Below are 13,345 nucleotides of genomic sequence, written 5' to 3' on the forward strand. Positions count from 1 at the left end.
AGAGGAACCGTGTTTGCCGAGTTTGCCGGTCGACTAGGTCCATCATATACGTCCTCCCCATATGGGGATGACAACATGAGCAAGCCTTGGGGGAGTTCAAAATCCATCCCCAGCCCTTCGGCCATCAAGGCAGCTCCTTCCCCTGTGCACTGTCCCTCCAACTCTTCTGCAGCATTCCCATTTGGGTCCTGTTGTATGTCCTCTCTGGCTCCACTGTCGTCAGTGGCATTCCCCAGCTTCACGGCTTCCTCTCTCCTACTGCCGTCAATCCCCTCCTTTTCATCCACGACATCCGTCTTCTCCCTCTTGGTTTTTTTACTGCATGCCTCCTCTGCACACTCTTCATACTCACACGTCAGTGTTCCAAAAACCTGTGAGACCTTTCGTGCCCCTGGCTTCATCGTGGGGAAGGATGCACCAAGCGTAAGCTCCGGAAACTCCTCCATCTCGCTATGGTCTGCTGCTTGGGCTGCCTCGTCCACTAATGCTGCTCCTTCGTCCTGCAATGCGGCTCCCACTCCTCCCTCTAAGGTATCTGCTCCAGGCCCCATCGGTGCTGGCCCCTCCTTGGTAGGCCGCGATGTCTCGGATTCTGTTTCCTGCACTGTGGTTCTGTTAAGGACTCCCGTTTGTTTTGCAACCTCGGAAAAAGTCCTCCTGCGGCTAGGGCAGCTCCTATAGAGGTGGTCCGCCCCTCCGCATCCGTGGCAAGTTTTCGGTGCCACACATTCCTTGGCCACGTGTCCTGTTTGCCCACAAAACCGGCAGCTTTCCCCCGTGCAGCCTGCTTCTGAGTGGCCAGACCGTCTGCATTTACGACAGAAGGCTGGCTGGCGGTTATAGAACAAATACCCGCGGTCGCCCCCAAGACTAAAAAAGGCAGGGGGGTGTTGGAGGCCATCCGGCCCTGTCGGATCTGGATTCAGCAGAACCTGGAACAGCCGACGTCCGGTCCAAAAACCAAGTGGGTCTTTTATATGGCGGGCTGATGTTGCCACGTCCCCATACTGGCACAGAAAGGAAACTAAAGCTTCATCAGTGACAAAGGGGTTGTACATATGGACTGACACTGTTCTGAAGTTCGGTCTGTCAAGGTTCAGGACTTCGTAGTAGGCAAGAGGGCTCACCTTCGCCTCCTTTCTGCAGATTTCCGATACTCTTCTGTAGATGTCCTCGGTCCTGAAGGTAACGTCAAAAGCTTTTTCCTGCTGGTTCCACTGAATGCACAGAACATCCTGTATCACCAGATTGAGCTGGCCCATGATGACTTGTTTTCCAAAAAAAACTCTCGACAGGACCTGATCTTCTTCTTTGGTAGCTCGAAATCTCAGAGTATACCTCAGCCCGACCTTTGGGATCGGCTGCTCGTTGGGTGATGTGGCCATTCCTCCGTCGTCACGCGCTTCCCTTGCGTTGTCAAAAATGGATTACCATGGTGATCTTAGCCAAAAGGCCGAGAAGCGATGACACATGAATGTTTGCCTCCAGACCCAACGGATTAGCGCATCTCTCAAATGTCGGGGTGCGGCTCATACAAATGGGCGTGGCAGTCGCCTGTTACTTAACATCCCACTCCCCACGCAGCCTGTATTCTTAAAAATCTTTGATTTCCTTCCAATCAAAAGTGTAAGCTCTTGATGAACTCTTGTTGATTCCTTCCAATCAAAAGTGTAAGCTCTTGATGAACTCTTGTTGATTCCTTCCAATCAAAAGTGTAAGCTCTTGATGAACTCTTGTTGAATTCACTTATAATTCAGAGAGTGATTTCACTTTTAGGCACCTCTGTCTAAAAATGGAACTAACCCCAAACAGCCCTCAAAAATCATTCGTTTTTTTTGCAATCAAAAGTGTAAGCTCCTGCCTAAATCTTGATTTCACTCTAAATTCAGACAGTAATTTGAGACTTGATCCAAAGCTCAACCAGAGACTCCAGGAATAAGTTTACTCAAATGACAGGCTCTTCCATCCTACTAATTTATTTTTCTTACAAGTACATGAGGCTTAGCCAAATAGCAGAGCCTGGCAAAAAATAAGGTCAACTCATTGTTGTTCCTCTCCACGGAAGTCTTTAGTAAAAGGCGAAAGACTTATGCGTATTGAAGAGAAACCAAAGTCAGTAGCACAATCAGGTGAAAGGCAGCCCTATATCCCTGTGGAACAAGTAATCCCTCTTGCGGTAGGGAGTGGTTGAGCTGCGGGTGTCCAAAGCCTAACCCATTTCCCAGCCCCCTTTCCTCAAAAAATCTATGATTTCCTTCCAATCAAAAGTGTAAGCTCTTGATGAACTCTTGTTGATTCCTTCCAATCAAAAGTGTAAGCTCTTGATGAACTCTTGTTGATTCCTTCCAATCAAAAGTGTAAGCTCTTGATGAACTCTTGTTGAATTCACTTATAATTCAGAGAGTGATTTCACTTTTACGCACCTCTGTCTAAAAATGGAACTAACCCCAAACAGCCCTCAAAAATCATTCGTTTTTTTTGCAATCAAAGGTGTAAGCTCCTGCCTAAATCTTGATTTCACTCTAAATTCAGACAGTAATTTGAGACTTGATCCAAAGCTCAACCAGAGACTCCAGGAATAAGTTTACTCAAATGACAGGCTCTTCCATCCTACTAATTTATTTTTCTTACAAGTACATGAGGCTTAGCCAAATAGCAGAGCCTGGCAAAAAATAAGGTCAACTCATTGTTGTTCCTCTCCACGGAAGTCTTTAGTAAAAGGCGAAAGACTTATGCGTATTGAAGAGAAACCAAAGTCAGTAGCACAATCAGGTGAAAGGCAGCCCTATATCCCTGTGGAACAAGTAATCCCTCTTGCGGTAGGGAGTGGTTGAGCTGCGGGTGTCCAAAGCCTAACCCATTTCCCAGCCCCCTTTCCTCAAAAAATCTATGATTTCTTTTCAATCAAAAATTGTAAGGCCCTCCTGAAATGTTGTTGGTTTACTGTGAATTCAGACAATCATTCAGTGATTTAACACTCCAGTGGTGAGTAAACAGGTCCATTGTTGGCAAAGAAGCTCAATCTTGGGGACCAACAGTAGTTCAAAGAGATGTGTGCAAGTTAAAAGCACTGGTTTTTCTTTGACACTAATATCAGTGGAGAGTGCGGACGCAGTCCCCAACTACCACAAAAACACTCTGAAAACTTCACACACAGGCTCAGGGCCACCACGGGAAGAGCATGCACGCAAGTACACACGTGCACGCACACACACACACACACTCGGACTGAATGGGAGTCAATGGGAGCTTCCCCAGGGGAACCTCCTATTGGGCCCAAAATCTACAGTGGCCCCCCTGAGGGCCCCGGGAGGAGCTGGTCCAGATTTCAGCAGCCCAGCACCAACCAAGACAGAGTTGCAGGCAAAATCCAAACTCATTTCCCGGTTTGTAGTGGTCGGTTTCACAAATTATTGGACTGACAGCCGCACTCTGCAAACTTCACACACAAGCTAAGGGCCACCATGGGTAGAGCATGCACACGAGCACACACGTGCAAGCTCCTGATGAACCCTTGTTGAATTCACTTTGAATTCAGACAGTGATTTCACTTTCAGGCACCTCTGTCCGAAAATGGAATCACCCAAAAACAAACCTCAAAAGTCATTGATTTTTTTTCAATCAAAAATTGTAAGGCCCTCCTGAAATGTTGTTGGTTTACTGTTAATTCAGACAATCACTCAGTGGTTTAACACTCCAGTGGTGAGTATACTGGTCCATTGTTGGCAAAGAGGCTCAATCTTGGGGACCAACAGTAGTTGAAAGAGATGTGTCCAAGTGGAAAGCACTGGTTTTTCTTTGACACTAATATCAGGGGAGAGCGCGGACGCAGTCCCCCACTACCACAAATTATGCAGTCGAGATTCCCACATTTGAGGAATTCGCAGTGGTCAACACAGCCGGAGTGCAATGGCTGAGCCTCGCCCTGGGTGAACCACCTTTGTGATCATGGTATCTCCCCTGCCAGGTAAGTATAAGTTGGTAGTGACAGAGACAGGAGTGGTATTCCCAAACAGAGCACTTGGGGTGACGGTTCCCAGATGGCACCGTCCTCACAGATCAGTGAATTTAAAATCAGTGATCAGTGTGAAATGCAAAATAAAGGCACAATTGATGAGTAAACATATCAGTTGCTTGCCAAAAGTCTCAGCCAGTTGAGACTTGTACACAGAGGCAAACCAACTACCTAGACTACACCAATGAATTGGGTCACCAGTTATTTTTTTCACAAGATAAAGGTTGCACCGTTCCCTGAAGTGCTGCAATACCGGGTCAATGCTTGGAGTGAGCAGAGCAAGCCCCTTTTTCATCTCCCAGAGCTAAAAATCGGCTTAATATGTAGTCCTCATATAGAGGACATATCAGATATTAAACTGATAAGAACAGATACTACACTTGATCTTAGCCAAAAGGCCGAGAAGCGATAACACATGAATGTTTGCCTCCAGACCCAACGGACTAGCGCATCTCTCAAATGTCGGGGTGCGGCTCATACAAATGGGCGTGGCAGTCGCCTGTTACTTAACATCCCACTCCCCACGCAGCCTGTATTCTTAAAAATCTTTGATTTCCTTCCAATCAAAAGTGTAAGCTCTTGATGAACTCTTGTTGATTCCTTCCAATCAAAAGTGTAAGCTCTTGATGAACTCTTGTTGATTCCTTCCAATCAAAAGTGTAAGCTCTTGATGAACTCTTGTTGAATTCACTTATAATTCAGAGAGTGATTTCACTTTTAGGCACCTCTGTCTAAAAATGGAACTAACCCCAAACAGCCCTCAAAAATCATTCGGTTTTTTTGCAATCAAAAGTGTAAGCTCCTGCCTAAATCTTGATTTCACTCTAAATTCAGACAGTAATTTGAGACTTGATCCAAAGCTCAACCAGAGACTCCAGGAATAAGTTTACTCAAATGACAGGCTCTTCCATCCTACTAATTTATTTTTCTTACAAGTACATGAGGCTTAGCCAAATAGCAGAGCCTGGCAAAAAATAAGGTCAACTCATTGATGTTCCTCTCCACGGAAGTCTTTAGTAAAAGGCGAAAGACTTATGCATATTGAAGAGAAACCAAAGTCAGTAGCACAATCAGGTGAAAGGCAGCCCTATATCCCTGTGGAACAAGTAATCCCTCTTGCGGTAGGGAGTGGTTGAGCTGCGGGTGTCCAAAGCCTAACCCATTTCCCAGCCCCCTTTCCTCAAAAAATCTATGATTTCTTTTCAATCAAAAATTGTAAGGCCCTCCTGAAAGTTTGTTGGTTTACTGTGAATTCAGACAATCATTCAGTGATTTAACACTCCAGTGGTGAGTAAACAGGTCCCTTGTTGGCAAAGAAGCTCAATCTTGGGGACCAACAGTAGTTCAAAGAGATGTGTGCAAGTGAAAAGCACTGGTTTTTCTTTGACACTAATATCAGTGGAGAGTGCGGACGCAGTCCCCAACTACCACAAAAACACTGCCCTGCACTCTGAAAACTTCACACACAGGCTCAGGGCCACCACGGGAAGAGCATGCACGCAAGTACACACGTGCACGCACACACACACACACTCGGATTGAATTGGAGTCAATGGGAGCTTCCCCAGGGGAACCTCCTATTGGGCCCAAAATCTACAGTGGCCCCCCTGAGGGCCCCAGGAGGAGCTGGTCCAAATTTCAGAAGCCCAGCACCAACCAAGACAGAGTTGCAGGCAAAATCCAAACTCATTTCCCGGTTTGTAGTGGTCGGTTTCACAAATTATTGGACTGACAGCCGCACTCTGCAAACTTCACACACAAGCTAAGGGCCACCATGGGTAGAGCATGCACACGAGCACACACGTGCAAGCTCCTGATGAACCCTTGTTGAATTCACTTTGAATTCAGACAGTGATTTCACTTTCAGGCACCTCTGTCCGAAAATGGAATCACCCAAAAACAAACCTCAAAAGTCATTGATTTTTTTTCAATCAAAAATTGTAAGGCCCTCCTGAAATGTTGTTGGTTTACTGTTAATTCAGACAATCACTCAGTGGTTTAACACTCCAGTGGTGAGTATACTGGTCCATTGTTGGCAAAGAGGCTCAATCTTGGGGACCAACAGTAGTTGAAAGAGATGTGTCCAAGTGGAAAGCACTGGTTTTTCTTTGACACTAATATCAGGGGAGAGCGCGGACGCAGTCCCCCACTACCACAAATTATGCAGTCGAGATTCCCACATTTGAGGAATTCGCAGTGGTCAACACAGCCGGAGTGCAATGGCTGAGCCTCGCCCTGGGTGAACCACCTTTGTGATCATGGTATCTCCCCTGCCAGGTAAGTATAAGTTGGTAGTGACAGAGACAGGAGTGGTATTCCCAAACAGAGCACTTGGGGTGACGGTTCCCAGATGGCACCGTCCTCACAGATCAGTGAATTTAAAATCAGTGATCAGTGTGAAATGCAAAATAAAGGCACAATTGATGAGTAAACATATCAGTTGCTTGCCAAAAGTCTCAGCCAAAAGTCTCAGCCAGTTGAGACTTGTACACAGAGGCAAACCAACTACCTAGACTACACCAATGAATTGGGTCACCAGTTATTTTTTTCAAAAGATAAAGGTTGCACCGTTCCCGGAAGTGCTGCAATACCGGGTCAATGCTTGGAGTGAGCAGAGCAAGCCCCTTTTTCATCTCCCAGAGATGAAAATCGGCTTAATATGTAGTCCTCATATAGAGGACATATCAGATATTAAACTGATAAGAACAGATACTACACTTGATCTTAGCCAAAAGGCCGAGAAGCGATGACACATGAATGTTTGCCTCCAGACCCAACGGATTAGCGCATCTCTCAAATGTCGGGGTGCGGCTCATACAAATGGGCGTGGCAGTCGCCTGTTACTTAACATCCCACTCCCCACGCAGCCTGTATTCTTAAAAATCTTTGATTTCCTTCCAATCAAAAGTGTAAGCTCTTGATGAACTCTTGTTGATTCCTTCCAATCAAAAGTGTAAGCTCTTGATGAACTCTTGTTGATTCCTTCCAATCAAAAGTGTAAGCTCTTGATGAACTCTTGTTGAATTCACTTATAATTCAGAGAGTGATTTCACTTTTAGGCACCTCTGTCTAAAAATGGAACTAACCCCAAACAGCCCTCAAAAATCATTCGTTTTTTTTGCAATCAAAAGTGTAAGCTCCTGCCTAAATCTTGATTTCACTCTAAATTCAGACAGTAATTTGAGACTTGATCCAAAGCTCAACCAGAGACTCCAGGAATAAGTTTACTCAAATGACAGGCTCTTCCATCCTACTAATTTATTTTTCTTACAAGTACATGAGGCTTAGCCAAATAGCAGAGCCTGGCAAAAAATAAGGTCAACTCATTGTTGTTCCTCTCCACGGAAGTCTTTAGTAAAAGGCGAAAGACTTATGCGTATTGAAGAGAAACCAAAGTCAGTAGCACAATCAGGTGAAAGGCAGCCCTATATCCCTGTGGAACAAGTAATCCCTCTTGCGGTAGGGAGTGGTTGAGCTGCGGGTGTCCAAAGCCTAACCCATTTCCCAGCCCCCTTTCCTCAAAAAATCTATGATTTCTTTTCAATCAAAAATTGTAAGGCCCTCCTGAAATGTTGTTGGTTTACTGTGAATTCAGACAATCATTCAGTGATTTAACACTCCAGTGGTGAGTAAACAGGTCCATTGTTGGCAAAGAAGCTCAATCTTGGGGACCAACAGTAGTTCAAAGAGATGTGTGCAAGTGAAAAGCACTGGTTTTTCTTTGACACTAATATCAGTGGAGAGTGCGGACGCAGTCCCCAACTACCACAAAAACACTGCCCTGCACTCTGAAAACTTCACACACAGGCTCAGGGCCACCACGGGAAGAGCATGCACGCAAGTACACACGTGCACGCACACACACACACACTCGGACTGAATGGGAGTCAATGGGAGCTTCCCCAGGGGAACCTCCTATTGGGCCCAAAATCTACAGTGGCCCCCCTGAGGGCCCCAGGAGGAGCTGGTCCAAATTTCAGAAGCCCAGCACCAACCAAGACAGAGTTGCAGGCAAAATCCAAACTCATTTCCCGGTTTGTAGTGGTCGGTTTCACAAATTCTTGGACTGACAGCCGCACTCTGCAAACTTCACACACAAGCTAAGGGCCACCATGGGTAGAGCATGCACACGAGCACACACGTGCAAGCTCCTGATGAACCCTTGTTGAATTCACTTTGAATTCAGACAGTGATTTCACTTTCAGGCACCTCTGTCCGAAAATGGAATCACCCAAAAACAAACCTCAAAAGTCATTGATTTTTTTTCAATCAAAAATTGTAAGGCCCTCCTGAAATGTTGTTGGTTTACTGTTAATTCAGACAATCACTCAGTGGTTTAACACTCCAGTGGTGAGTATACTGGTCCATTGTTGGCAAAGAGGCTCAATCTTGGGGACCAACAGTAGTTGAAAGAGATGTGTCCAAGTGGAAAGCACTGGTTTTTCTTTGACACTAATATCAGGGGAGAGCGCGGACGCAGTCCCCCACTACCACAAATTATGCAGTCGAGATTCCCACATTTGAGGAATTCGCAGTGGTCAACACAGCCGGAGTGCAATGGCTGAGCCTCGCCCTGGGTGAACCACCTTTGTGATCATGGTATCTCCCCTGCCAGGTAAGTATAAGTTGGTAGTGACAGAGACAGGAGTGGTATTCCCAAACAGAGCACTTGGGGTGACGGTTCCCAGATGGCACCGTCCTCACAGATCAGTGAATTTAAAATCAGTGATCAGTGTGAAATGCAAAATAAAGGCACAATTGATGAGTAAACATATCAGTTGCTTGCCAAAAGTCTCAGCCAGTTGAGACTTGTACACAGAGGCAAACCAACTACCTAGACTACACCAATGAATTGGGTCACCAGTTATTTTTTTCACAAGATAAAGGTTGCACCGTTCCCGGAAGTGCTGCAATACCGGGTCAATGCTTGGAGTGAGCAGAGCAAGCCCCTTTTTCATCTCCCAGAGCTAAAAATCGGCTTAATATGTAGTCCTCATATAGAGGACATATCAGATATTAAACTGATAAGAACAGATACTACACTTGATCTTAGCCAAAAGGCCGAGAAGCGATGACACATGAATGTTTGCCTCCAGACCCAACGGACTAGCGCATCTCTCAAATGTCGGGGTGCGGCTCATACAAATGGGCGTGGCAGTCGCCTGTTACTTAACATCCCACTCCCCACGCAGCCTGTATTCTTAAAAATCTTTGATTTCCTTCCAATCAAAAGTGTAAGCTCTTGATGAACTCTTGTTGATTCCTTCCAATCAAAAGTGTAAGCTCTTGATGAACTCTTGTTGATTCCTTCCAATCAAAAGTGTAAGCTCTTGATGAACTCTTGTTGAATTCACTTATAATTCAGAGAGTGATTTCACTTTTAGGCACCTCTGTCTAAAAATGGAACTAACCCCAAACAGCCCTCAAAAATCATTCGTTTTTTTTGCAATCAAAAGTGTAAGCTCCTGCCTAAATCTTGATTTCACTCTAAATTCAGACAGTAATTTGAGACTTGATCCAAAGCTCAACCAGAGACTCCAGGAATAAGTTTACTCAAATGACAGGCTCTTCCATCCTACTAATTTATTTTTCTTACAAGTACATGAGGCTTAGCCAAATAGCAGAGCCTGGCAAAAAATAAGGTCAACTCATTGTTGTTCCTCTCCACGGAAGTCTTTAGTAAAAGGCGAAAGACTTATGCGTATTGAAGAGAAACCAAAGTCAGTAGCACAATCAGGTGAAAGGCAGCCCTATATCCCTGTGGAACAAGTAATCCCTCTTGCGGTAGGGAGTGGTTGAGCTGCGGGTGTCCAAAGCCTAACCCATTTCCCAGCCCCCTTTCCTCAAAAAATCTATGATTTCTTTTCAATCAAAAATTGTAAGGCCCTCCTGAAATGTTGTTGGTTTACTGTGAATTCAGACAATCATTCAGTGATTTAACACTCCAGTGGTGAGTAAACAGGTCCATTGTTGGCAAAGAAGCTCAATCTTGGGGACCAACAGTAGTTCAAAGAGATGTGTGCAAGTTAAAAGCACTGGTTTTTCTTTGACACTAATATCAGTGGAGAGTGCGGACGCAGTCCCCAACTACCACAAAAACACTCTGAAAACTTCACACACAGGCTCAGGGCCACCACGGGAAGAGCATGCACGCAAGTACACACGTGCACGCACACACACACACTCGGACTGAATGGGAGTCAATGGGAGCTTCCCCAGGGGAACCTCCTATTGGGCCCAAAATCTACAGTGGCCCCCCTGAGGGCCCCGGGAGGAGCTGGTCCAAATTTCAGCAGCCCAGCACCAACCAAGACAGAGTTGCAGGCAAAATCCAAACTCATTTCCCGGTTTGTAGTGGTCGGTTTCACAAATTCTTGGACTGACAGCCGCACTCTGCAAACTTCACACACAAGCTCAGGGCCACCATGGGTAGAGCATGCACACGAGCACACACGTGCAAGCTCCTGATGAACTCTTGTTGAATTCACTTTGAATTCAGACAGTGATTTCACTTTCAGGCACCTCTGTCCGAAAATGGAATCACCCAAAAACAAACCTCAAAAGTCATTGATTTTTTTTCAATCAAAAATTGTAAGGCCCTCCTGAAATGTTGTTGGTTTACTGTTAATTCAGACAATCACTCAGTGGTTTAACACTCCAGTGGTGAGTATACTGGTCCATTGTTGGCAAAGAGGCTCAATCTTGGGGACCAACAGTAGTTGAAAGAGATGTGTCCAAGTGGAAAGCACTGGTTTTTCTTTGACACTAATATCAGGGGAGAGCGCGGACGCAGTCCCCCACTACCACAAATTATGCAGTCGAGATTCCCACATTTGAGGAATTCGCAGTGGTCAACACAGCCGGAGTGCAATGGCTGAGCCTCGCCCTGGGTGAACCACCTTTGTGATCATGGTATCTCCCCTGCCAGGTAAGTATAAGTTGGTAGTGACAGAGACAGGAGTGGTATTCCCAAACAGAGCACTTGGGGTGACGGTTCCCAGATGGCACCGTCCTCACAGATCAGTGAATTTAAAATCAGTGATCAGTGTGAAATGCAAAATAAAGGCACAATTGATGAGTAAACATATCAGTTGCTTGCCAAAAGTCTCAGCCAGTTGAGACTTGTACACAGAGGCAAACCAACTACCTAGACTACACCAATGAATTGGGTCACCAGTTATTTTTTTCACAAGATAAAGGTTGCACCGTTCCCGGAAGTGCTGCAATACCGGGTCAATGCTTGGAGTGAGCAGAGCAAGCCCCTTTTTCATCTCCCAGAGCTAAAAATCGGCTTAATATGTAGTCCTCATATAGAGGACATATCAGATATTAAACTGATAAGAACAGATACTACACTTGATCTTAGCCAAAAGGCCGAGAAGCGATGACACATGAATGTTTGCCTCCAGACCCAACGGATTAGCGCATCTCTCAAATGTCGGGGTGCGGCTCATACAAATGGGCGTGGCAGTCGCCTGTTACTTAACATCCCACTCCCCACGCAGCCTGTATTCTTAAAAATCTTTGATTTCCTTCCAATCAAAAGTGTAAGCTCTTGATGAACTCTTGTTGATTCCTTCCAATCAAAAGTGTAAGCTCTTGATGAACTCTTGTTGATTCCTTCCAATCAAAAGTGTAAGCTCTTGATGAACTCTTGTTGAATTCACTTATAATTCAGAGAGTGATTTCACTTTTAGGCACCTCTGTCTAAAAATGGAACTAACCCCAAACAGCCCTCAAAAATCATTCGTTTTTTTTGCAATCAAAAGTGTAAGCTCCTGCCTAAATCTTGATTTCACTCTAAATTCAGACAGTAATTTGAGACTTGATCCAAAGCTCAACCAGAGACTCCAGGAATAAGTTTACTCAAATGACAGGCTCTTCCATCCTACTAATTTATTTTTCTTACAAGTACATGAGGCTTAGCCAAATAGCAGAGCCTGGCAAAAAATAAGGTCAACTCATTGTTGTTCCTCTCCACGGAAGTCTTTAGTAAAAGGCGAAAGACTTATGCGTATTGAAGAGAAACCAAAGTCAGTAGCACAATCAGGTGAAAGGCAGCCCTATATCCCTGTGGAACAAGTAATCCCTCTTGCGGTAGGGAGTGGTTGAGCTGCGGGTGTCCAAAGCCTAACCCATTTCCCAGCCCCCTTTCCTCAAAAAATCTATGATTTCTTTTCAATCAAAAATTGTAAGGCCCTCCTGAAATGTTGTTGGTTTACTGTGAATTCAGACAATCATTCAGTGATTTAACACTCCAGTGGTGAGTAAACAGGTCCATTGTTGGCAAAGAAGCTCAATCTTGGGGACCAACAGTAGTTCAAAGAGATGTGTGCAAGTGAAAAGCACTGGTTTTTCTTTGACACTAATATCAGTGGAGAGTGCGGACGCAGTCCCCAACTACCACAAAAACACTGCCCTGCACTCTGAAAACTTCACACACAGGCTCAGGGCCACCACGGGAAGAGCATGCACGCAAGTACACACGTGCACGCACACACACACACACTCGGACTGAATGGGAGTCAATGGGAGCTTCCCCAGGGGAACCTCCTATTGGGCCCAAAATCTACAGTGGCCCCCCTGAGGGCCCCAGGAGGAGCTGGTCCAAATTTCAGCAGCCCAGCACCAACCAAGACAGAGTTGCAGGCAAAATCCAAACTCATTTCCCGGTTTGTAGTGGTCGGTTTCACAAATTCTTGGACTGACAGCCGCACTCTGCAAACTTCACACACAAGCTAAGGGCCACCATGGGTAGAGCATGCACACGAGCACACACGTGCAAGCTCCTGATGAACCCTTGTTGAATTCACTTTGAATTCAGACAGTGATTTCACTTTCAGGCACCTCTGTCCGAAAATGGAATCACCCAAAAACAAACCTCAAAAGTCATTGATTTTTTTTCAATCAAAAATTGTAAGGCCCTCCTGAAATGTTGTTGGTTTACTGTTAATTCAGACAATCACTCAGTGGTTTAACACTCCAGTGGTGAGTATACTGGTCCATTGTTGGCAAAGAGGCTCAATCTTGGGGACCAACAGTAGTTGAAAGAGATGTGTCCAAGTGGAAAGCACTGGTTTTTCTTTGACACTAATATCAGGGGAGAGCGCGGACGCAGTCCCCCACTACCACAAATTATGCAGTCGAGATTCCCACATTTGAGGAATTCGCAGTGGTCAACACAGCCGGAGTGCAATGGCTGAGCCTCGCCCTGGGTGAACCACCTTTGTGATCATGGTATCTCCCCTGCCAGGTAAGTATAAGTTGGTAGTGACAGAGACAGGAGTGGTATTCCCAAACAGAGCACTTGGGGTGACGGTTCCCAGATGG

General features: G+C 45.5%; 15 non-coding genes across 15 annotated transcripts; all 15 read right to left on the reverse strand.

Moving 5' to 3' along the window:
• Positions 1–2,000: 2,000 nt before the first annotated feature.
• On the reverse strand, positions 2,001–2,116 carry LOC134109653 (U5 spliceosomal RNA). Its single transcript, XR_009943055.1, has one exon. It is a non-coding gene; the product is annotated as a U5 spliceosomal RNA (small nuclear RNA).
• Positions 2,117–2,643: 527 nt separating this feature from the next.
• LOC134109654 (U5 spliceosomal RNA) lies at positions 2,644–2,759 on the reverse strand. Its single transcript, XR_009943056.1, has one exon. It is a non-coding gene; the product is annotated as a U5 spliceosomal RNA (small nuclear RNA).
• Positions 2,760–3,811: 1,052 nt separating this feature from the next.
• Positions 3,812–3,975, reverse strand: LOC134109555 (U1 spliceosomal RNA). Its single transcript, XR_009942964.1, has one exon. It is a non-coding gene; the product is annotated as a U1 spliceosomal RNA (small nuclear RNA).
• Positions 3,976–4,234: 259 nt separating this feature from the next.
• Positions 4,235–4,425, reverse strand: LOC134109609 (U2 spliceosomal RNA). The gene has a single exon (XR_009943018.1). It is a non-coding gene; the product is annotated as a U2 spliceosomal RNA (small nuclear RNA).
• Positions 4,426–4,960: 535 nt separating this feature from the next.
• On the reverse strand, positions 4,961–5,076 carry LOC134109724 (U5 spliceosomal RNA). Its single transcript, XR_009943126.1, has one exon. It is a non-coding gene; the product is annotated as a U5 spliceosomal RNA (small nuclear RNA).
• Positions 5,077–6,136: 1,060 nt separating this feature from the next.
• On the reverse strand, positions 6,137–6,300 carry LOC134109564 (U1 spliceosomal RNA). Its single transcript, XR_009942973.1, has one exon. It is a non-coding gene; the product is annotated as a U1 spliceosomal RNA (small nuclear RNA).
• A 272-nt stretch (positions 6,301–6,572) lies between these two features.
• Positions 6,573–6,763, reverse strand: LOC134109607 (U2 spliceosomal RNA). Its single transcript, XR_009943016.1, has one exon. It is a non-coding gene; the product is annotated as a U2 spliceosomal RNA (small nuclear RNA).
• A 535-nt stretch (positions 6,764–7,298) lies between these two features.
• LOC134109656 (U5 spliceosomal RNA) lies at positions 7,299–7,414 on the reverse strand. Its single transcript, XR_009943058.1, has one exon. It is a non-coding gene; the product is annotated as a U5 spliceosomal RNA (small nuclear RNA).
• Positions 7,415–8,474: 1,060 nt separating this feature from the next.
• Positions 8,475–8,638, reverse strand: LOC134109574 (U1 spliceosomal RNA). Its single transcript, XR_009942983.1, has one exon. It is a non-coding gene; the product is annotated as a U1 spliceosomal RNA (small nuclear RNA).
• A 259-nt stretch (positions 8,639–8,897) lies between these two features.
• LOC134109533 (U2 spliceosomal RNA) lies at positions 8,898–9,088 on the reverse strand. Its single transcript, XR_009942942.1, has one exon. It is a non-coding gene; the product is annotated as a U2 spliceosomal RNA (small nuclear RNA).
• A 535-nt stretch (positions 9,089–9,623) lies between these two features.
• LOC134109657 (U5 spliceosomal RNA) lies at positions 9,624–9,739 on the reverse strand. Its single transcript, XR_009943059.1, has one exon. It is a non-coding gene; the product is annotated as a U5 spliceosomal RNA (small nuclear RNA).
• A 1,048-nt stretch (positions 9,740–10,787) lies between these two features.
• LOC134109586 (U1 spliceosomal RNA) lies at positions 10,788–10,951 on the reverse strand. The gene has a single exon (XR_009942995.1). It is a non-coding gene; the product is annotated as a U1 spliceosomal RNA (small nuclear RNA).
• A 259-nt stretch (positions 10,952–11,210) lies between these two features.
• Positions 11,211–11,401, reverse strand: LOC134109534 (U2 spliceosomal RNA). Its single transcript, XR_009942943.1, has one exon. It is a non-coding gene; the product is annotated as a U2 spliceosomal RNA (small nuclear RNA).
• A 535-nt stretch (positions 11,402–11,936) lies between these two features.
• LOC134109658 (U5 spliceosomal RNA) lies at positions 11,937–12,052 on the reverse strand. The gene has a single exon (XR_009943060.1). It is a non-coding gene; the product is annotated as a U5 spliceosomal RNA (small nuclear RNA).
• A 1,060-nt stretch (positions 12,053–13,112) lies between these two features.
• On the reverse strand, positions 13,113–13,276 carry LOC134109595 (U1 spliceosomal RNA). The gene has a single exon (XR_009943004.1). It is a non-coding gene; the product is annotated as a U1 spliceosomal RNA (small nuclear RNA).
• Between the last annotated feature and the right edge of the window lie 69 nt (positions 13,277–13,345).

This window comes from Pungitius pungitius, unplaced genomic scaffold (assembly GCF_949316345.1).
Source record: "Pungitius pungitius unplaced genomic scaffold, fPunPun2.1 scaffold_38, whole genome shotgun sequence".
In the NCBI taxonomy this organism is placed as follows: Eukaryota; Metazoa; Chordata; class Actinopteri; order Perciformes; family Gasterosteidae; genus Pungitius; species Pungitius pungitius.